The sequence below is a fragment of the Heterodontus francisci genome, chromosome 15 (genome assembly GCF_036365525.1).
Source record: "Heterodontus francisci isolate sHetFra1 chromosome 15, sHetFra1.hap1, whole genome shotgun sequence".
Lineage (NCBI taxonomy): Eukaryota > Metazoa > Chordata > Chondrichthyes > Heterodontiformes > Heterodontidae > Heterodontus > Heterodontus francisci.
In genome coordinates this window covers 86,308,252-86,334,010 of record NC_090385.1, presented here as the reverse complement: position 1 = coordinate 86,334,010, position 25,759 = coordinate 86,308,252, and positions in this window count along the sequence as shown.

Sequence of the window (25,759 nt, the reverse complement as noted above, 5' to 3'; positions counted from 1 at the left end):
ATATAATGTGCATGTTCAGTAGGAGGTGATATAATGTGCATGTTCAGGAGGAGGTGATATAATGTGCATATTCGGCAGGAGATATAATGTGCATGTTCAGCAGGTGATATAATGTGCATTTTCAGTTGCAGGTGATATAATGTGCATGCTCAGTATATGATATAATGTGCATGTTCAGTAGGAGGTGATATAATCTCCATGCTCGGTTGGTGATATAATGTGCATGTTCAGTAGGAGTTGATATAATGTGCTTGTTCAGTGGTTGATATAATGTGCATGTTCAGTAGAAGTTGATATAATGTGCATGTTTAGTTGGAGGTGATATAATGTGCATGTTCGGTAGGTGATATAATGTGCATGCTCAGTAGGAGATATAATGTGCATGCTCAGTAGATGATATAATGTGCATGTTCAGTAGGAGGTGATATAATCTCCATGCTCGGTTGGTGATATAATGTGCATGTTCAGTAGGAGTTGATATAATGTGCTTGTTCAGTGGTTGATATAATGTGCATGTTCAGTAGAAGTTGATATAATGTGCATGTTTAGTTGGAGGTGATATAATGTGCATTTTCAGTCGGTGATATAATGTGCATGTTCGGTAGGAGGTGATATAATGTGCATGTTCAGTAGGAGATGATATAATCTCCATGCTCGGTAGGTGATATAATGTGCATGTTCAGTAGGAGTTGATATAATGTGCATGTTTCGTCTGAGGTGATATAATGTGCATGTTCGATAGGTGAGGTAATGTGCTTGTTCAGTAGGTGATATAATATGCATGTTCAGTAGGACGTGATATAATGTGCATGTTCAGTAGGTGATAGACTGTGCATGTTCAGTAGATGATATAATGTTCATGTTCAGCAGGTGATGTAATGTGCATGTTCAGTAGGAGGTTTATATAATGTGCATGCTCAGTAGGTGATATAATGTGCATGTTAAGCAGGTGATATAATGTGCATGCTCAGTACGTGATATAATCCACATGTTAAGTAGTTGATATAATGTGCATGCTCAGTAGGAGGTGATTTAATGTGCATGCTCAGTAGGAGATATAATGTGCATGTTCAGTCGGTGATATAATGTGCATGTTCAGTAGGAGATGATATAATGTGCATGTTCAGTAGGTGATATAATGTGCATGCTCAGTAGGAGGTGATTTAATGTGCATGCACAGTAGGAGATATAATGTGCATGTTCAGTCGGTGATATAATGTGCATGTTCGGTAGGAGGTGATTTAATGTGCATGCACAGTAGGAGATATAATGTGCATGTTCAGTCGGTGATATAATGTGCATGCTCAGTAGGAGGTGATTTAATGTGCATGCACAGTAGGAGATATAATGTGCATGTTCAGTCGGTGATATAATGTGCATGTTCAGTAGGAGATGATATAATGTGCATGTTCAGTAGGTGATATAACGTGCATGTTCAGTAGGAGATGATATAATGTGCATGTTCAGTAGGTGATATCACGTGCACGTTCAGTAGGTGATTTAATGTGCATGTTCAGCAGGTGATATAATGTGCATGTTCATTAGGAGGTGATATAATGTGCATCCTCAGTAGGAGGTGATATTATGTGCATGTTCTGTAGGTGATATAATGTGCATCTTCATTAGCAGGTGGTATAATGTGCATGTTCAGAAGGAGGTGATATACTGTGCATGTTCGGTCGGTGACAAAATGTGCATTTTCAGTAGGTGATATGATGTGCATGCTCAGTAGGTGATATAATGTGCATGTTCAGTAGGAGGTGATATAATGTGCATGTTTAGTTGGAGGTGATATAATGTGCATGCTCAGTCGGTGATATAACGTGCATTTTCAGCAGGTGATATAATGTGCATGTTCAGTAGGAGGTGATATAATGTGCATGTTCAGTAGGAGGTGAAATAATGTGCATCCTCAGTCGGTGATATAACGTGCATTTTCAGCAGGTGATATAATGTGCATGTTCAGTAGGAGGTGATATAATGTGCATCCTCAGTAGGTAATATAACGTGCATGTGCAGTAGGTGATATAATGTGCATGTTCAATAGGTGATATAATGTGCATGCTCAGCAGGTGATGTCGTGTGCATGTTAAGTAGGTGATACAATGTGCATGTGCAGTATGAGGTGATATAATGTGCATGTTCAGTAGGTGATATAATGTGCATGTTCAGTAGGTGATATCATGTGCATGTTAAGTAAGTGTTATAATGTGCATGCTCAGTCCGTGATGTAATCTACATGTTAATTAGTTGATATAATGTGCATGCTCAGTAGGAGGTGATTTAATGTGCATTCTCAGTAGGAGGTGATATAATGTGCAAGTTCAGTAGGAGGTGATATAATGTGCATGTTCGGTAGGTGATATAATGTGCATCTTCAGTAGGAGGTGATATAATGTGCAAGTTCAGTAGGAGGTGATATAATGTGCATGTTCGGTAGGTGACATTATGTGCATTTTCAGTAGGTGATATCATGTGCATGCTCAGTAGGTGATATATTGTGCATATTCAGTAGGAGGTGATATAATGTGCATGTTCAGTAGGAGGTGATATAATGAGCATGTTCAATCGGAGGTGATATAATGTGCATGTTCAGTAGGAGGTGATATAATCTGCATGTTCGGTAGGTGACATAATGAGCATTTTCAGTAGGTGATATAATGTGCATCTTCTGTAGGAGGTGATTTAATGTGCATGTTCAGCAGGAGGTCATATAATGTGCATGTTCGGTAGGTGACATAGTGAGCATTTTCAGTAGGTGAAAATGGGGCGGCACAGTGGTGCAGTGATTAGCACCGCAGCCTCACAGCTCCAGGGACCCGGGTTCGATTCCTGGTACTGCCTGTGTGGAGTTTCCAAGTTCTCCCTGTGTCTGCGTGGGTTTTCTCCGGGTGCTCCGGTTTCCTCCCACATGCCAAAGACTTGCAGGTTGGTAGGTAAATTGGCCATTATAAATTGTCACTAGTATAGGTAGGTGGTAGGGAAATATAGGGACAGGTGGGGATGTTTGGTAGGAATATGGGATTAGTGTAGGATTAGTATAAATGGGTGGTTGATGTTCGGCACAGACTCGGTGGGCCGAAGGGCCTGTTTCAGTGCTGTATCTCTAATCTAATCATATACTGTCATGCTCAGCAGGTGATATAATGTGCATGTTCAGTAGGAGGTGATATAATGTGCATGTTCAGTAGGAGGTGATATAATGTGCATGCTCAGTAGGTGATATAATGTGCATGTTCAGTAGGAGGTGATATAATGTGCATATTCGGCAGGAGATATAATGTGCATGTTCAGCAGGTGATATAATGTGCATTTTCAGTTGCAGGTGATATAATGTGCATGCTCAGTAGATGATATAATGTGCATGCTCAGTCGGATATAATGTGCATGTTCAGGAGGAGTTGATGTAATGTGCATGCTCAGTAGGTGATATAATGTGCATGTTCAGTAGGAGGTGATATAATCTCCATGCTCGGTTGGTGATATAATGTGCATGTTTAGTAGGAGGTGATATAATGTGCTTGTTCAGTGGTTGATATAATGTGCATGTTCAGTAGAAATTGATATAATGTGCATGTTTAGTTGGAGGTGATATAATGTGCATGTTCGGTAGGTGATATAATGTGCATGCTCAGTAGGAGATATAATGTGCATTTTCAGTCGGTGATATAATGTGCATGCTCAGTAGGTGATATAATGTGCATGTTCAGTAGGAGATGATATAATCTCCATGCTCGGTAGGTGATATAATGTGCATGTTCGATAGGTGAGGTAATGTGCTTGTTCAGTAGGTGATATAATGTGCATGTTCAGTAGGACGTGATATAATGTGCATGTTCAGTAGGTGATAGACTGTGCATGTTCAGTAGATGATATAATGTTCATGTTCAGTAGGTGATGTAATGTGCATGTTCAGTAGGAGGTTTATATAATGTGCATGCTCAGTAGGTGATATAATGTGCATGTTAAGCAGGTGATATAATGTGCATGCTCAGTACGTGATATAATCCACATGTTAAGTAGTTGATATAATGTGCATGCTCAGTAGGAGGTGATTTAATGTGCATGCACAGTAGGAGATATAATGTGCATGTTCAGTCGGTGATATAATGTGCATGTTCAGTAGGAGATGATATAATGTGCATGTTCAGTAGGTGATATAACGTGCATGTTCAGTAGGTGATATCACGTGCACGTTCAGTAGGTGATTTAATGTGCATGTTCAGCAGGTGATATAATGTGCATGTTCATTAGGAGGTGATATAATGTGCATCCTCAGCAGGAGGTGATATTATGTGCATGTTCTGTAGGTGATATAATGTGCATCTTCATTAGCAGGTGGTATAATGTGCATGTTCAGAAGGAGGTGATATACTGTGCATGTTCGGTCGGTGACAAAATGTGCATTTTCAGTAGGTGATATGATGTGCATGCTCAGTAGGTGATATAATGTGCATGTTCAGTAGGAGGTGATATAATGTGCATGTTCAGTAGGAGGTGATATAATGTGCATGTTTAGTTGGAGGTGATATAATGTGCATGCCCAGTAGCTGAAATAAGGTGCATGGTAAGTAGGTGATATAATGTGCATGTTCAATACGTGATATAATGTGCATGCTCAGCAGGTGATATAGTGTGCATGTTAAGTAGGTGATATAATGTGCATGTGCAGGATGAGGTGATATAATGTGCATGTTAAGTAAGTGTTATAATGTGCATGCTCAGTCCGTGATGTAATCTACATGTTAATTAGTTGATATAATGTGCATGCTCAGTAGGAGGTGATTTAATGTGCATTCTCAGTAGGTGATATAATGTGCATGTTCTGTAGGTGATATAATGTGCATCTTCAGTAGGAGGTGATATAATGTGCAAGTTCAGTAGGAGGTGATATAATGTGCATGCTCAGTAGGTGACATTATGTGCATTTTCAGTAGGAGGTGATATAATGTGCATCTTCAGTAGGAGGTGATATAATGAGCATGTTCAGTAGGTGATATAATGTGCATCTTCTGTAGGAGGTGATATAATGTGCATGTTCAGTAGGAGGTGATATAATGTGCATGTTCAGTAGGAGGTGATATAATCTGCATGTTCGGTAGGTGACATAATGAGCATTTTCAGTAGGTGATATAATGTGCATCTTCTGTAGGAGGTGATTTAATGTGCATGTTCAGCAGGAGGTCATATAATGTGCATGTTCGGTAGGTGACATAGTGAGCATTTTCAGTAGGTGAAAATGGGGCGGCACAGTGGCGCAGTGATTAGCACCGCAGCCTCACAGCTCCAGGGACCCGGGTTCGATTCCTGGTACTGCCTGTGTGGAGTTTCCAAGTTCTCCCTGTGTCTGCGTGGGTTTTCTCCGGGTGCTCCGGTTTCCTCCCACATGCCAAAGACTTGCAGGTTGGTAGGTAAATTGGCCATTATAAATTGTCACTAGTATAGGTAGGTGGTAGGGAAATATAGGGACAGGTGGGGATGTTTGGTAGGAATATGGGATTAGTGTAGGATTAGTATAAATGGGTGGTTGATGTTCGGCACAGACTCGGTGGGCCGAAGGGCCTGTTTCAGTGCTGTATCTCTAATCTAATCATATACTGTCATGCTCAGCAGGTGATATAATGTGCATGTTCAGTAGGAGGTGATATAATGTGCATGTTCAGTAGGAGGTGATATAATGTGCATATTCGGCAGGAGATATAATGTGCATGTTCAGCAGGTGATATAATGTGCATTTTCAGTTGCAGGTGATATAATGTGCATGCTCAGTAGATGATATAATGTGCATGTTCAGTAGGAGGTGATATAATCTCCATGCTCGGTTGATGATATAATGTGCATGTTCAGTAGGAGTTGATATAATGTGCTTGTTCAGTGGTTGATATAATGTGCATGTTCAGTAGAAGTTGATATAATGTGCATGTTTAGTTGGAGGTGATATAATGTGCATGTTCGGTAGGTGATATAATGTGCATGCTCAGTAGGAGATATAATGTGCATGCTCAGTAGATGATATAATGTGCATGTTCAGTAGGAGGTGATATAATCTCCATGCTCGGTTGGTGATATAATGTGCATGTTCAGTAGGAGTTGATATAATGTGCTTGTTCAGTGGTTGATATAATGTGCATGTTCAGTAGAAGTTGATATAATGTGCATGTTTAGTTGGAGGTGATATAATGTGCATTTTCAGTCGGTGATATAATGTGCATGTTCGGTAGGAGGTGATATAATGTGCATGTTCAGTAGGAGATGATATAATCTCCATGCTCGGTAGGTGATATAATGTGCATGTTCAGTAGGAGTTGATATAATGTGCATGTTTCGTCTGAGGTGAGGTAATGTGCTTGTTCAGTAGGTGATATAATATGCATGTTCAGTAGGACGTGATATAATGTGCATGTTCAGTAGGTGATAGACTGTGCATGTTCAGTAGATGATATAATGTTCATGTTCAGTAGGTGATGTAATGTGCATGTTCAGTAGGAGGTTTATATAATGTGCATGCTCAGTAGGTGATATAATGTGCATGTTAAGCAGGTGATATAATGTGCATGCTCAGTACGTGATATAATCCACATGTTAAGTAGTTGATATAATGTGCATGCTCAGTAGGAGGTGATTTAATGTGCATGCTCAGTAGGAGATATAATGTGCATGTTCAGTCGGTGATATAATGTGCATGTTCAGTAGGAGATGATATAATGTGCATGTTCAGTAGGTGATATAATGTGCATGCTCAGTAGGAGGTGATTTAATGTGCATGCACAGTAGGAGATATAATGTGCATGTTCAGTCGGTGATATAATGTGCATGTTCGGTAGGAGGTGATTTAATGTGCATGCACAGTAGGAGATATAATGTGCATGTTCAGTCGGTGATATAATGTGCATGCTCAGTAGGAGGTGATTTAATGTGCATGCACAGTAGGAGATATAATGTGCATGTTCAGTCGGTGATATAATGTGCATGTTCAGTAGGAGATGATATAATGTGCATGTTCAGTAGGTGATATAACGTGCATGTTCAGTAGGAGATGATATAATGTGCATGTTCAGTAGGTGATATCACGTGCACGTTCAGTAGGTGATTTAATGTGCATGTTCAGCAGGTGATATAATGTGCATGTTCATTAGGAGGTGATATAATGTGCATCCTCAGTAGGAGGTGATATTATGTGCATGTTCTGTAGGTGATATAATGTGCATCTTCATTAGCAGGTGGTATAATGTGCATGTTCAGAAGGAGGTGATATACTGTGCATGTTCGGTCGGTGACAAAATGTGCATTTTCAGTAGGTGATATGATGTGCATGCTCAGTAGGTGATATAATGTGCATGTTCAGTAGGAGGTGATATAATGTGCATGTTTAGTTGGAGGTGATATAATGTGCATGCTCAGTCGGTGATATAACGTGCATTTTCAGCAGGTGATATAATGTGCATGTTCAGTAGGAGGTGATATAATGTGCATGTTCAGTAGGAGGTGAAATAATGTGCATCCTCAGTCGGTGATATAACGTGCATTTTCAGCAGGTGATATAATGTGCATGTTCAGTAGGAGGTGATATAATGTGCATCCTCAGTAGGTAATATAACGTGCATGTGCAGTAGGTGATATAATGTGCATGTTCAATAGGTGATATAATGTGCATGCTCAGCAGGTGATGTCGTGTGCATGTTAAGTAGGTGATACAATGTGCATGTGCAGTATGAGGTGATATAATGTGCATGTTCAGTAGGTGATATAATGTGCATGTTCAGTAGGTGATATCATGTGCATGTTAAGTAAGTGTTATAATGTGCATGCTCAGTCCGTGATGTAATCTACATGTTAATTAGTTGATATAATGTGCATGCTCAGTAGGAGGTGATTTAATGTGCATTCTCAGTAGGAGGTGATATAATGTGCAAGTTCAGTAGGAGGTGATATAATGTGCATGTTCGGTAGGTGATATAATGTGCATCTTCAGTAGGAGGTGATATAATGTGCAAGTTCAGTAGGAGGTGATATAATGTGCATGTTCGGTAGGTGACATTATGTGCATTTTCAGTAGGTGGTATCATGTGCATGCTCAGTAGGTGATATATTGTGCATATTCAGTAGGAGGTGATATAATGTGCATTTTCAGTAGGAGGTGATATAATGTGCATGTTCAGTAGGAGGTGATATAATGAGCATGTTCAATCGGAGGTGATATAATGTGCATGTTCAGTAGGAGGTGATATAATCTGCATGTTCGGTAGGTGACATAATGAGCATTTTCAGTAGGTGATATAATGTGCATCTTCTGTAGGAGGTGATTTAATGTGCATGTTCAGCAGGAGGTCATATAATGTGCATGTTCGGTAGGTGACATAGTGAGCATTTTCAGTAGGTGAAAATGGGGCGGCACAGTGGCGCAGTGATTAGCACCGCAGCCTCACAGCTCCAGGGACCCGGGTTCGATTCCTGGTACTGCCTGTGTGGAGTTTCCAAGTTCTCCCTGTGTCTGCGTGGGTTTTCTCCGGGTGCTCCGGTTTCCTCCCACATGCCAAAGACTTGCAGGTTGGTAGGTAAATTGGCCATTATAAATTGTCACTAGTATAGGTAGGTGGTAGGGAAATATAGGGACAGGTGGGGATGTTTGGTAGGAATATGGGATTAGTGTAGGATTAGTATAAATGGGTGGTTGATGTTCGGCACAGACTCGGTGGGCCGAAGGGCCTGTTTCAGTGCTGTATCTCTAATCTAATCATATACTGTCATGCTCAGCAGGTGATATAATGTGCATGTTCAGTAGGAGGTGATATAATGTGCATGTTCAGTAGGAGGTGATATAATGTGCATGCTCAGTAGGTGATATAATGTGCATGTTCAGTAGGAGGTGATATAATGTGCATATTCGGCAGGAGATATAATGTGCATGTTCAGCAGGTGATATAATGTGCATTTTCAGTTGCAGGTGATATAATGTGCATGCTCAGTAGATGATATAATGTGCATGCTCAGTCGGATATAATGTGCATGTTCAGGAGGAGTTGATGTAATGTGCATGCTCAGTAGGTGATATAATGTGCATGTTCAGTAGGAGGTGATATAATCTCCATGCTCGGTTGGTGATATAATGTGCATGTTTAGTAGGAGGTGATATAATGTGCTTGTTCAGTAGTTGATATAATGTGCATGTTCAGTAGAAATTGATATAATGTGCATGTTTAGTTGGAGGTGATATAATGTGCATGTTCGGTAGGTGATATAATGTGCATTTTCAGTCGGTGATATAATGTGCATGCTCAGTAGGTGATATAATGTGCATGTTCAGTAGGAGATGATATAATCTCCATGCTCGGTAGGTGATATAATGTGCATGTTCGATAGGTGAGGTAATGTGCTTGTTCAGTAGGTGATATAATGTGCATGTTCAGTAGGACGTGATATAATGTGCATGTTCAGTAGGTGATAGACTGTGCATGTTCAGTAGATGATATAATGTTCATGTTCAGTAGGTGATGTAATGTGCATGTTCAGTAGGAGGTTTATATAATGTGCATGCTCAGTAGGTGATATAATGTGCATGTTAAGCAGGTGATATAATGTGCATGCTCAGTACGTGATATAATCCACATGTTAAGTAGTTGATATAATGTGCATGCTCAGTAGGAGGTGATTTAATGTGCATGCACAGTAGGAGATATAATGTGCATGTTCAGTCGGTGATATAATGTGCATGTTCGGTAGGAGGTGATATAATGTGCATGTTCAGTAGGAGATGATATAATGTGCATGTTCAGTAGGTGATATAACGTGCATGTTCAGTAGGTGATATCACGTGCACGTTCAGTAGGTGATTTAATGTGCATGTTCAGCAGGTGATATAATGTGCATGTTCATTAGAAGGAGATATAATGTGCATCCTCAGCAGGAGGTGATATTATGTGCATGTTCTGTAGGTGATATAATGTGCATCTTCATTAGCAGGTGGTATAATGTGCATGTTCAGAAGGAGGTGATATACTGTGCATGTTCGGTCGGTGACAAAATGTGCATTTTCAGTAGGTGATATGATGTGCATGCTCAGTAGGTGATATAATGTGCATGTTCAGTAGGAGGTGATATAATGTGCATGTTCAGTAGGAGTTGATATAATGTGCATGTTTAGTTGGAGGTGATATAATGTGCATGCCCAGTAGCTGAAATAAGGTGCATGGTAAGTAGGTGATATAATGTGCATGTTCAGTAGGTGATATAATGTGCATGTTCAGTAGGAGGTGATATAATGTGCATGCTCAGTCGTGGATATACTTTGCATGTTCAGTAGATGATATAATGTTCATGTTCAGTAGGTGATATAATGTGCATGTTCAGTAGGAGGTGATATAATGTGCATCCTCAATCGGTGATACAACGTGCATTTTCAGCAGGTGATATAATGTGCATGTTCAGTAGGAGGTGATATAATGTGCATGCTCAGTACGTAATATAACGTGCATGTGCAGTAGGTGATATAATGTGCATGTTCAATAGGTGATATAATGTGCATGCTCAGCAGGTGATATAGTGTGCATGTTAAGTAGGTGATATAATGTGCATGTGCAGTATGAGGTGATATAATGTGCATGTTCAGTAGGTGATATAATGTGCATGTTCAGTAGGTGATATAATGTGCATGTTAAGTAAGTGTTATAATGTGCATGCTCAGTCCGTGATGTAATCTACATGTTAAGTAGTTGATATAATGTACATGCTCAGTAGGAGGTGATTTAATGTGCATTCTCAGTAGGTGATATAATGTGCATGTTCTGTAGGTGATATAATGTGCATCTTCAGTAGGAGGTGATATAATGTGCAAGTTCAGTAGGAGGTGATATAATGTGCATGTTCTGTAGGTGATATAATGTGCATCTTCAGTAGGAGGTGATATAATGTGCAAGTTCAGTAGGAGGTGATATAATGTGCATTTTCAGTAGGTGATATCATGTGCATGCTCAGTAGGTGATATATTGTGCATATTCAGTAGGAGGTGATATAATGTGCATGCTCAGTAGGTGAGATAATGTCATGCTCAGTAAGTGATATAATGTGCATCTTCAGTAGGAGGTGATATAATGAGCATGTTCAGTAGGAGGTGATATAATGTGAATGTTCGGTAGGTGACATAATGAGCATTTTCAGTAGGTGATATAATGTGCATCTTCAGTAGGAGGTGATATAATGAGCATGTTCAGTAGGAGGTGATATAATGTGCATGTTCGGAAGGTGACATAGTGAGCATTTTCAGTAGGTGATATAATGTGCATGTTCAGCAGGAGGTCATATAATGTGCATGTTCGGAAGGTGACATAGTGAGCATTTTCAGTAGGTGATATAATGTGCATGTTCAGCAGGAGGTCATATAATGTGCATGTTCGGTAGGTGACATAATGAGCATTTTCAGTAGGTGATATAATGTGCATGTTCAGCAGGAGGTCATATAATGTGCATGTTCGGAAGGTGACATAGTGAGCATTTTCAGTAGGTGGTATACTGTCATGCTCAGCAGGTGATATAATGTGCATGTTCAGTAGGAGGTGATATAATGTGCATGTTCAGGAGGAGGTGATATAATGTGCATGTTCAGGAGGAGTTGATGTAATGTGCATGCTCAGTAGGTGATATAATGTGCATGTTCAGTAGGAGGTGATATAATGTGCATATTCGGCAGGAGATATAATGTGCATGTTCAGCAGGTGATATAATGTGCATTTTCAGTTGCAGGTGATATAATGTGCATGCTCAGTAGGTGATATAATGTGCATGCTCAGTCGGATATAATGTGCATGTTCAGGAGGAGTTGATGTAATGTGCATGCTCAGTAGGTGATATAATGTGCATGTTCAGTAGGAGGTGATATAATGTGCTTGTTCAGTGGTTGATATAATGTGCATGTTCAGTTGAAGTTGATATAATGTGCATGTTTAGTTGGAGGTGATATAATGTGCATGCTCAGTAGGAGATATAATGTGCATTTTCAGTCGGTGATATAATGTGCATGTTCGGTAGGAGGTGATATAATGTGCATGTTCAGTAGGAGATGATATAATCTCCATGCTCGGTAGGTGATATAATGGGCATGTTCAGTAGGAGGTGATATAATGTGCATGTTCAGTAGGAGTTGATATAATGTGCATGTTTCGTCTGAGGTGATATAGTTTAGTTTCGTTTAGAGATACAGCACTGAAACAGGCCCTTCGGCCCACCGAGTCTGTGCCGACCGTCAACCACCCATCTATACTAATCCTACACTAATTCCATATTCCTACCACATCCCCACCTGTCCCTATATTTCCCTACCACCTACCTATACTAGGGGCAATTTATAATGGCCAATTTACCTAACAACCTGCAAGTCTTTGGCATGTGGGAGGAAACCGGAGCACCCGGAGGAAACCCACGCAGACACAGGGAGAACTTGCAAACTCCACACAGGCAGTACCCAGAATTGAACCCGGGTCGCTGGAGCTGTGAGGCTGCGGTGCTAACCACTGCGCCACTGTGCCGCCCCTTTTATAATGTGCATGTTCAGTCGGAGGTGATATAATGTGCATGTTCAGTAGGAGTTGATATAATGTGCATGTTTAGTTGGAGGTGATATAATGTGCATGCCCAGTAGCTGAAATAAGGTGCATGGTAAGTAGGTGATATAATGTGCATGTTCAGTAGGTGATATAATGTGCATGTTCAGTAGGAGGTGATATAATGTGCATCCTCAGTAGGTGATATAACGTGCATTTTCAGCAGGTGATATAATGTGCATGTTCAGTAGGAGGTGATATAATGTGCATCCTCAGTAGGTAATATAACGTGCATGTGCAGTAGGTGATATAATGTGCTTGTTCAATAGGTGATATAATGTGCATGCTCAGCAGGTGATATAATGTGCATGTTCAGTCGGTGATATAATGTGCATGTTCAGTAGGTGATATAATGTGCATGTTAAGTAAGTGTTATAATGTGCATGCTCAGTCCGTGATGTAATCTACATGTTAAGTAGTTGATATAATGTGCATGCTCAGTAGGAGGTGATTTAATGTGCATTCTCAGTAGGTGATATAATGTGCATGTTCTGTAGGTGATATAATGTGCATCTTCAGTAGGAGGTGATAAATGTGCAAGTTCAGTAGGAGGTGATATAATGTGCATTTTCAGTTGGTGATATCATGTGCATGCTCAGTAGGTGATATATTGTGCATATTCAGTAGGAGGTGATATAATGTGCATGCTCAGTAGGTGAGATAATGTCATGCTCAGTAAGTGATATAATGTGCATCTTCAGTAGGAGGTGATATAATGAGCATGTTCAGTAGGAGGTGATTTAATGTGCATGTTCAGCAGGAGGTCATATAATGTGCATGTTCGGTAGGTGACATAGTGAGCATTTTCAGTAGGTGATATACTGTCATGCTCAGCAGGTGATATAATGTGCATGTTCAGTAGGAGGTGATATAATGTGCATGTTCAGGAGGAGGTCATATAATGTGCATGTTCGGTAGGTGACATAGTGAGCATTTTCAGTAGGTGATATACTGTCATGCTCAGCAGGTGATATAATGTGCATGTTCAGTCGGAGGTGATATAATGTGCATGTTCAGGAGGAGGTGATATAATGTGCATGTTCAGGAGGAATTGATGTAATGTGCATGCTCAGTAGGTGATATAATGTGCATGTTCAGTCGGAGGTGATATAATGTGCATGTTCAGTAGGAGGTGATATAATGTGCATGTTCAGGAGGAGGTCATATAATGTACATGTTCGGTAGGTGACATAGTGAGCATTTTCAGTAGGTGATATACTGTCATGCTCAGCAGGTGATATAATGTGCATGTTCAGTAGGAGGTGATATAATGTGCATATTCGGCAGGAGATATAATGTGCATGTTCAGCAGGTGATATAATGTGCATTTTCAGTTGCAGGTGATATAATGTGCATGCTCAGTCGGTGATATAATGTGCATGCTCAGTCGGATATAATGTGCATGTTCAGGAGGAGTTGATGTAATGTGCATGCTCAGTGGGTGATATAATGTGCATGTTCAGTAGGAGGTGATATAATCTCCATGCTCGGTTGGTGATATCATGTGAATGTTCAGTCGGAGTTGATATAATGTGCATGCTCAGTAGGTGAGAGAATGTGCATGTTCAGTAGGAGTTGATATAATGTGCATGCTCAGTAGTTGATATAATGTGCATTTTCAGTAGGTGATATAATGTGCATGCTCAGTAGGTGATATAATGTGCATGTTCAGTAGGAGGTGATATAATGTGCATTCTCAGGAGGTGATATGAGGTGCATGTTCAGTAGGAGATGATAAATTCTCCATGCTCGGTGGGTGATATAATGGTCATGTTCAGCAGGAGTTGATATAATGTGCATGCTCAGTAGGTGATTTAATGTGCATGCTCAGTAGTTGATATACTGTGCATGTTCAGTAGATGATATAATGTTCATGTTCAGTAGATGATATAATGTGCATGTTCAGTAGGAGGTGATATAATGTGCATTCTCAGTCGGTGATATAACGTGCATGTTCGGTAGGAGGTGATATAATGAGCATGTTCAGTAGGAAGCGATTTAATGTGCATGCTCAGTAGGTGATATCATGTTCATGTTCAGTCGGTGATATAATGTGCATCTTCAGTAGGAGGTGATATAATGTGCATCTTCAGTAGGAGATGATATAATGTGCATGTTCTGTAGGTGATATAATGAGCATCTTCATTTGGAGGTGATATGACGTGCATCTTCGGTCTGTGACAAAATGTGCATTTTCAGTCGGTGATATAATGTGAATGTTCAGTAGGAGGTGATATAATGTGCATGTTTAGTTGGAGGTGATATAATGTGCATGTTCGGTCGGAGGTGATATAATGTGCATGCCCAGTAGCTTATATAAGGTGCATGTTCATTAGGTGATATAATGTGCATGTTCAGTAGGGGATATACTGTGCATGTTCAGTAGATGATATAATGTTCATGTTCAGTAGGTGATATAATGTCATGCTCAGTAGGAGATATAATGTGCATTTTCAGTCGGTGATATAATGTGCATGTTCGGTAGGAGGTGATATCATGTGCATGTTCAGTAGGAGATGATGTCATCTCCATGCTCGGTAGGTGATATAATGGGCATGTTCAGTAGGAGGTGATATAATGTGCATGTTCAGTAGATGATATAATGTTCATGTTCAGTAGGTGATATAATGTCATGCTCAGTAGGAGATATAATGTGCATTTTCAGTCGGTGATATCATGTGCATGTTCAGTAGGAGATGATGTAATCTCCATGCTCGGTAGGTGATACAATGTGCATGTTTCGTCTGAGGTGATATAATGTGCATGTTCGGTAGGTGAGGTAATGTGTTTGTTCAGTAGGTGATATAATGTGCATGTTCAGTAGGAGGTGATATAATGTGCATGTTCAGTAGGAGGTGATATAATGTGCATGTTCAGTAGGTGATATACTGTGCATGTTCAATGGGAGGTTATATAATGTACATGCTCAGTAGGTGATATAATGTGCATGTTAAGCAGCTGATATAATGTGCATGCTCAGTAGGTGATATAATCTACATGTTAAGTAGTTGATATAATGTGCATGCTCAGTAGGAGATATAATGTGCATGTTCAGTCGGTGATATAATGTGTATGTTCGGTAGGAGGTGATATAATGTGCATGTTCAGTAGGAGATGATATAATGTGCATGTTCAGTAGGTGATATAACGTGCATGTTCAGTAGGTGATTTCTTGTGCATGTTCAGCAGGTGATATAATGTGCATGTTCAGCAGGTGATATAAAGTGTATGTTCGGTAGGAGGTGATATAATGTGCATGTTCAGTAGGAGATGATATAATGTGCATGTTCAGTAGGTGATATAACGTGCATGTTCAGTAGGTGATATAATGTGCATCTTCATTAGCAGGTGGTATAATGTGCATGTTCAGTAGGAGGTGATATAATGTGCATGTTCGGTCGGTGACAAAATGTGCATTTTCAAGAAGAGGTGATATAATGTGCATGCTCAGTAGGGGATATACTTTGCATGTTCAGTAGATGTTATAATGTTCATGTTCAGTAGATGTTATAATGTTCATGTTCAGTAGGTGATATAATGTGCATCTTCATTAGCAGGTGGTATAATGTGCATGTTCAGTAGGAGGTGATATAATGTGCATGTTCTGTAGGTGATATAATGTGCATCTTCATTAGCAGGTGGTATAATGTGCATGTTCAGTAGGAGGTGATATAATGTGCATGTTCTGTAGGTGATATAATGTGCATCTTCATTAGCAGGTGGTATAATGTGCATGTTCAGTAGGAGGTGATATAATGTGCATGTTCTGTAGGTGATATAATGTGCATCTTCTTTAGCAGGTGATATAATGTGCATGCTCAGTAAGAGGTGATATAATGTGCATGCTCAGTAGGAGGTGATATAATGTGCATCCTCAGTAGGTGATATAACGTGCATTTTCAGCAGGTGATATAATGTGCATGTTCAGTAGGAGGTGAAATAATGTGCATCCTCAGTAGGTGATATAACATGCATGTGCAGTAGGTGATATAATGTGCATGTTCAGTAGGAGGTGATATAATGTGCATCCTCAGTAGGTGATATAACGTGCATTTTCAGCAGGTGATATAATGTGCATGTTCAGTAGGAGGTGATATAATGTGCATCCTCAGTAGGTGATATAACGTGCATTTTCAGCAGGTGATATAATGTGCATGTTCAGTAGGAGGTGAAATAATATGCATCCTCAGTAGGTGATATAACGTGCATGTGCAGTAGGTGATATAATGTGCATGTTCAATAGGTGATATAATGTGCATGCTCAGCAGGTGATATAATGTGCATGTTAAGTAGGTGATATAATGTGCATGCTCTGTCCGTGATATAGTGTGCATGTTAAGTAGGTGATAAAATGTGCATGTGCAGTAGGTGATATAATGTGCATGTTCAGTAGGTGATATAATGTGCATGTTAAGTAAGTGTTATAATGTGCATGCTCAGTCCGTGATGTAATCTACAAGTTAAGTAGTTGATATAATGTGCATGCTCAGTAGGTGATATAATGTGCATGTTCAGTCGGTGATATAATGTGCATGTTCAGTCGGAGGTGATATAATGTGCATGTTCGGTAGGTGACATAATGTGCATTTTCAGTAGATGATATAATGTGCATGCTCAGTAGGTGATATAATGTGCATCTTCAGTAGGAGGTGATATAATGTGCATGCTCAGTAGGTGATATAATGTCATGCTCAGTAAGTGATATAATGTGCATCTTCAGTCGGAGGTGATATAATGAGCATGTTCAGTAGGAGGTGATATAATGTGCATGTTCTGTCGGTGATATAATGTGCATCTTCCGTAGGAGGTGATTTAATGTGCATGTTCAGTAGGAAGTCATATAATGTGCATGCTCAGTAGGTGATATAATGTGCATCTTCAGTAGGAGGTGATATGATGTGCATTTTCAGTAGCTGGTGATATAATGTGCATGCTCAGTAGGTGATATAATGTGCATGTTCAGCAGGTGATATAATGTGCATGTGCCGTAGGAGTTGATATAATCTCCATGCTCGGTAGGTGATATAATCTGCATGTTCAGTAGGAGTTGATATAATGTGCATGTTCAGTAGGTGATATAATTTAGAACATTACAGCGCAGTACGGGCCCTTCGGCCCTCGATGTTGCGCCGACCTGTGAAACCATCTGACCTACACTATTCCATTTTCATCCATATGTCTATCCAATGACCACTTAAATGCCCTTAAAGTTGGCGAGTCTACTACTGTTGCAGGCAGGGCGTTCCACGCCCCTACTACTCTCTGAGTAAAGAAACTACCTCTAACATCTGTCCTATATCTATCACCCCTCAACTTAAAGCTATGTCCCCTCGTGTTTTCCATCACCATCCGAGGAAAAAGACTCTCACTATCCACCCTATCTAACCCTCTGATTATCTTATATGTCTCTATTAAGTCACCTCTCCTCCTCCTTCTCTCCAACGAAAACAACCTCAAGTCCCTCAGCCTTTCCTCGTAAGCCTTCCCTCCATACCAGGCAACATCCTCGTAAATCTTCTCTGCACCCTTTCCAAAGCTTCCACATCCTTCCTATAATGCGGTGACCAGAACTGCACGCAATACTCCAGGTGCGGTCTCACCAGAGTTTTGTGCAGCTGCAGCATCACCTCGTGGCTCCGAAACTCGATCCCCCTACTAATAAAAGCTGACACACCATATGCCTTCTTAACAGCCCTATTAACCTGGGTAGCAACTTTCAGGGATTTATGTACCTGGACACCAAGATCTCCCTGTTCATCTACACTACCAAGAATCTTCCCATTAGCCCAGTACTCTGAATTCCTGTTACTCCTTCCAAAGTGAATCACCTCGCACTTTTCCGCATTAAACTCCATTTGCAATCTCTCAGCCCAGCTCTGCAGCCTATCTATGTCCCTCTGTACCCTACAACATCCTTCGGCACTATCCACAACTCCACCGACCTTCGTGTCATCCGCAAATTTACTAACCCACCCTTCTACACCCTCTTGCAGGTCATTTATAAAAATGACAAACAGCAGTGGCCCCAAAACAGATCCTTGCGGTACACCACTAGTAACTAAACTCCAGGATGAACATTTGCCATCAACCACCACCCTCTGTCTTCTTTCAGCTAGCCAATTTCTGATCCAAAGCTCTAAATCACCTTCAACCCCATACTTCCGTATTTTCTGCAATAGCCTACCGTGGGGAACCTTATCAAACGCCTTACTGAAATCCATATACACCACATCCACTGCTTTACCCTCATCCACCTGTTTGGTCACCTTCTCGAAAAACTCAATAAGGTTTGTGAGGCACGACCTACCCTTCACAAAACCGTGCTGACTATCGCTAATGAACTTATTCTTTTCAAGATGATTATAAATCCTGTCTCTTATAACCTTTTCCAACATTTTACCCACAACCGAAGTAAGGCTCACAGGTCTATAATTACCAGGGCTGTCTCTACTCCCCTTCTTGAAAAAGGGGACAACATTTGCTATCCTCCAGTCTTCCGGCACTATTCCTGTCGACAATGACGACATAAAGATCAAGGACAAAGGCTCTGCAATCTCCTCCCTGGCTTCCCAGAGAATCCTAGGATAAATCCCATCTGACCCAGGGGACTTATCTATGTGCATGTTCAGTAGGAGTTGATATAATGTGCATGTTCAGTAGGAGTTGATATAATGTGCATGTTCAGTAGGTGATATAATCTGCATTTTCAGTAGGAGTTGATATAATGTGCATGTTCAGTAGGTGATATAATGTGCATGTTCAGTTGGAGGTGATATAATGTGCATGTTCGCTTGGTGATATAATGTGCATGTTCAATAGGTGATAGAATGTGCATGCTCAGTAGGTGATATAATGTGCATGCTCAGTACGTGATATAATGTGCATGTTCGGTAGGTGATATAATGTGCATGTGCAGTATGAGGTGATATAATGTGCATGTTCAGAAGGTGATATAATGTGCATGTTAAGTAGGTGATATAATGTGCATGCTCAGTGCGTGATTCAATCTACATGTTAAGTAGTTGATATAATGTGCATGCTCAGTAGGAGGTGATTTAATGTGCATGCTCAGTAGGTGATATAATGTACATGTTCAGTCAGTGATATAATGTGCATGTTCAGTAGGAGGTGATATAATGAGCATGTTCAGTAGGAGGTGATATAATGTGCATGTTCTGTAGGTGACAGAATGTGCATTTTCAGTAGGTGAAATAATGTGCATGCTCATAAGGTGATATAATGTACATGTTCAGTCAGTGATATAATGTGCATCTTCAGTAGGAGGTGATATAATGAGCATGTTCAGTAGGAGGTGATATAATGTGCATGTTCTGTAGGTGATATAATGTGCATCTTCAGCAGGAGGTGATATATTGTGCATGTTCAGTAGGAGGTGATATAATGTGCATTTTCAGTAGGTGATATAATGTCATGCTCAGTAGGTGATATAATGTGCATCTTCTGTAGGAGGTGATATAATGTGCATGTTCAGTAGGTGATATAATGTGCATGTTCAGTAGGAGGTGATATCATGTGAATGCTCAGTAAGTGATATACTGTGCATGTTCAGTCGATGATATAATGTTCATTTTCAGTAGGTGATCTCATGTGCATGTTCAGTAGGAATTGATATAATTTGCATCCTCAGTAGGTGATATAACGTGCATGTTCAGTAGGTGATATAATTTGCATGTTCAGTTGGAAGTGATATAATGTGCATGTTCGATTGGTGATATAATGTGCATGTTCAATAGGTGATATAATGTACATGTTCATTAGGTGATATAATGTGCATTTTCAGTAGGTGATATAATTTGCATGTTCAGTTGGAAGTGATATAATGTGCATGTTCGGTTGGTGATATAATGTGCATGTTCAATAGGTGATATAATGTACATGTTAAGCAGGTGATATAATGTGCATGTTCGGTTGGTGATATAACGTGCATGTTCAATAGTTGATATAATGCGCATGTTAAGCAGGTGATATAATGTGCATGTTCGGTTGGTGATATAATGTGCATGTTCAATAGGTGATATAATGTGCATGTTAAGCAGGTGATATAATGTGCATGCTCAGTACGTGATATAATCTACATGTTAAGTAGTTGATATAATGTGCATGCTCAGTAGGAGGTGATTTAATGTGCATGCTCAGTAGGTGATATAATGTGCTTGTTCAGTAGGAGGTGATATAATGTGAATGCTGAGTAGGTGATATAATCTGCATGTTCAGTCGGAGGTGAAATAATGTGCATGCTCAGTAGGAGGTGATATAATGTGCACGCTCAGTAGGTGATATAATATGCCTGTTCGGTAGGTGATATAATGTGCATTTTCATTAAGTGATATAATGTGCATGCTCAGTCGGTGATATAATGTGCTTGTTCAGTAGGAGGTGATATAATCTGCATGTTTAGTAGGTGATGTAATGTACATGTTCGGTAGGTGATATAATGAGTATGTTCGGTCGGTGATATAATGTGCATGTTTGGTCGGTGATATAATGTGCATGTTCTGTAGGTGATGTAATGTGTAATCAATAAGATGAAAAACAACAAAACCTGCGGTCCAGATGGTATTCCAGCTGAGGTCTTCAGAGCTGGTGGGCTTTTGCTCACATCAAGTCTCCATGCACGCATCCTGCGGATTTTGGAAGAGAACGAGCTCTCCCCACACCCCAACATCAGGGTGTGGCATTGGTAACTATCTTCAGGCAGGGAGATAAATCATGCTGTGGAAACTATCAAGGTATTTCTCTCTTGTTTATTGCAGGGAAAATCCTGACACGGAATCTCCTGAATCACCTAATTCCTGTGGCTGAGGAAGTCCTCCCAGACTCAGTGGCTTTAGACATTGCAGAGGAACCTTCGACATGGTCTTTGTTGCCAGACAAATCCAAGAAAAATGTTGTGAACAACACCAGGAACTCTTCATCGCATTCGTTGACCTGACTAAAACATTTGTTTCAATAAATCACGATTCTCTGTGGATTTTGCTCCAAAGATTTGGTTGTCCAAGAAACTTCATCACAATCCTGCAATTGCTCCATGATGGCATGACTGCGACTGTCTTGAGTGGGAGATCTGAAACAGACACCTTCAAAATCCAGACTGCGGTTAAGCAAGTCTGTGTGATAGCCCCCATACTATTTACAATCTACCTGACAGTGGCTATTCACCTTGTCAAAGATCACCTGCCTTCTGGTTTGAGTATTACATATTGCCTAGATGGAAAACTCTTTAACCTCAGTCGCCTCCGTGGCAAAACTAAACTGGCCACCATAGACATACATGATCTACAATTTGTGGATGACTGCAGTGTCGTTACTCATTCTGCACCAGATTTTCAAGCTGCTCTTGATCTCTTCAATTCTGCATACAAGATACTTGGCCTATCCTTGAATGTTGCCAACACAATACTCATATCAACCCACACCTGGCCAGCTAAATATTCCATCTCCCATATATGTTGAAGGAGAGACTCTGGAATATGTCGTGCACTTCCTATACCTTGGCAGCCGCCTCTCTCAAAAGGCCACCATTGATGAGGAGATCCAACACCGGATCAACTTCTACAAACTACTGCAGCGAGTGTTTGACAACAAAGGCCTCCGCAAGTCAACAAAAGTCCTAATGTACAGAGCAGTTGTCGTCAGCACACTCCTGTACTGCAGTGAGACTTGAACTGTGTGTAGTGGCACATAAGAGCGCTAGAGAAATTCCATCAGTAATGCCTCCGCCACATCCTCCGGATTCAATGGGATAACCAGCGAACAAACGCTAAGTTCTTCTTGAAACCAGCTCCACAATCATTCAGGCAAAACTCCTGCAAAATCAACTTTGATGGACGGGACACTGTGTCTGGATGGCCGAAAACTGTCTCCCCTGCCAGGTCCTGTTTTCACAACTCTCAAATGGCCAGCATTCCGGGAAGGACAAAAAAATTGCTTCAAAGACACTCAGAAGCTCTCTTTGAAGCACGGCAGCATTGACATTGATGACAGGGAAGAACTTGCTACCAATCGTTCAAAATGGCGATGACCTGTCCATCAAGCTGCATCATGCTTCTAGTCTAAAGATCTTAATGATGAGGCAGAACAGCAGCAGAGAAGGAAAGAAAAGAAAGCAAATCCTGCACTCCGGATCCCACTACCTCGTGCTCCATGTGCCCGAAAATCTACAGGTTGAGAATCGGCCTGTTCAGTTGCATGAGGATCCAGGGCAGAAACTCCTAACCCTGAATAGACGTCATCCTCGAATCGAGGGACAGCCGACGGCAGTAATGTAGGTGATATAACGAGTGTGCTCAGTAGGTGGTGATATAATGGGAGAGAATTTATCCATGTTGCACCTTTTCCGATGGCAGAACCGGAAGTGGGCGGCATTTCCGCTCCCTCCCTTTTTGTCGTTCCCACGTGATTATAATTGAAAATCAAAGGGCCGACGGCAGGTACAGGAGACACATGAGATCATGTGATGGGGAACACTTTACATTGGTGGAACCCACCGTCATTCAGTGAAGCATCATGTATGGCAGAGCGATAAATAATCCTTCCATGGTTTTTAACCTTAACTTAGTATAAGATCTTACCCACCCTCACCCATCTTTACATCTCTCCAACACCGTCATCACCCCACTTTGTAACTGTTTGATTCATTTCATTCCTAACACCACCATGTCTGCAAGTAGGCAGAGACCAGCCCCATGGTTCAGTGATGCCTCCCTGCAGGTTCTCCTCCAGGATATCAGGGAAATGCGGGAGGTCCTCTTTCCTGCATATCATCAGAAGACCCTCCCGTCTGACTAAGACGGCCTGGACAGAGGTGGCAGAGGAGATGTTGAACCATGGGGTTCAATAGAACCTGTGTGCAGTGTAGGAAATGGGTCACTGACCTGCTCAGATCGGCGAGGGTAAGTGAAGTGGCCGAATCCTAACAAATGGTATCTTGTAGGGTCCTCAAAATTTTATTTCTGTCAGTGGGCATCCATGCCAGGCAGGTGAATGCTGATCAACCTTGGTGCCACATAACAATTGTGGCCAGACAATGTGGAGGTTTGGAGTCTGTTTGCGCTTGGATGCAGCATGTGACTGACAGGCCAGTAAGTGTGATGGGGATGCAGGCAGACAAGGGGGTGGGGGTAGGAGTAACATGACATGTCATTAACTCAGCACTTTCTCGTGCGGGACAAACAGACCCACAATCAGTGTGAGCACTCCAAGACAGGGTGGTGTTCCAGATCGAAGACTCCTGACCCCAGCAGAGGGGGAGGTGGTCCAGATAGCAGGAAAGGAGGGAGGACAAGCCATTGCGGACGGCGAGACTGGATCGTCCAGGTGTAGGAATGAAGAGCCAAACTTACTGTTGCTGCCATATGGGCATACAGGATGATCACGCGAAAAAGTGATGTACTTATGCTGTAATGATGCTTAATATGGTTCTGTTTGTTTTCCATTGCAGGTGCCTACAATCGCACGACAAGGATGATAACAAGCCAACAAACTGTTAACCCCGACTCTTGGGATGGGGGTTGGAAAGGGGTGGGGGCTGATAAAACCAATACCCCAGAGGGTGCTCTGTCACCTGCCTCTTCTGCATCCTCCACCAGCACAGTCACATCCACACGGTCTGTGGGGGGGGGTGGTTGCACGTAGAAGCAGGGCCACAATCTGGTGGGCATGGCAGATTTGGGGAACTATTGAGGAACATATGTCAGAGATGCCAGAGGTCATGCATGGCTTTGTGTGGGCGATGGAGGAGACCATGCAAGCCATAAGTCTGCCATGTCCCAGACATGTGAGCGTATGACTTCCTCCATGGAGAGGGTGGCGACCGCCATGAAGCGCCAGGTGGAGCACTCGACCCATATATGTGCTGTAACCTGCATTCAATCGCTGTAGCCATTGGATGTATGCAGCAGAGTCTAAGCAAGAGGGGAATGAGGCACCTGGACCTCCCTTCGGGTCCTCCTTTCCATCAGGGAGACAGACAGGTGCCATTGTGCACCCAGATGAAGGAGGGCCTCGTGCCAGCTGCCCTGGGGCCTTCCTCTCAGGACATCCCCATGGTAAGCGGCGTCTCCTCTTCCCCACCGACATTGACCCCCTTACCTCCAGCAGGTGAATCCAAGGGGGATGCCGCTGCACCAATGCAGGAGACCTCCAGTAGGATGGAGACCTCAAGGCCCCATATCTCCAGAGAATACCCTCCATGGTCATCATCAGCAATGGAGCAGTGTAATGAACAGATTGCCTCCACCTCAGCTGTTGATGTCGGAGTTGCACCAAGACAGAGTGGGAGGAAGCATAAACTTAAGGAATTATGAGTACGACAGTGGCATGGGTGGTCAATTCAACAATATTACACACGTAAATAGTTCACAATATATTTTTCCTGTTTTATTATTTTGTACATTTTAGTCATGTCTTGAAACTTGCCCAGTTAGCTAAATATAATGGCACGCCTCATGGCTGATACGCTCTGATGTTTACAGAGGAGTAATGGACTTGGACTTTATTGATGAAAGTTTTTTGATTGTGCATTCATTCTTCACTGATTGGTAGTTTGAGTGTGCAGTTTTGCACTCGTCAGTCTGTGGGACATAGCTTCATATGGAGGTTCAGCTGCTCCTCCCTTCTGTGCCTTGCAAAGGAGTTTGTCTGAGTCAACTCATATCCTGGAGGCGTTAGATGGTGCATGTGGACTCAAAGTAATGTTATGGTGGTATAAAAGCAAAATACTGCAGATGCTAGAAATCTGAAATAAAAACTTGATGAAGGGTCACTGACCTGAAACATTAACTCTGCTTCTCTCTCCACAAATGCTGCCAGACCTGCTGTGTATTTCCAACATTTCTTGTTTTTATTATTAATGTTACGGTGGTGCTGTTTCTGATTGGTCATGGCTGGTTGATAAGCATATGTCCAAGTGTGGCACAGATTTCTTTGGATTCAGTATTCACTAGCGAGTGCGTTTAGCAAAGCTCCACTCTCCGTGCATTGTAGCTGGCAGAGGATGCCTGTTTTCAGTTTGGAATATTGGAGAGGCTAGCAGGGGTAGGTCAACATCCCAGGAAGGCAATAGAGTTCTGGCGTTGGAACAATAATCATGCAGGTGCCTCACTCTTGGCCGAAATGTGCAAATATAAGGTTGTCCCTGGTATTCC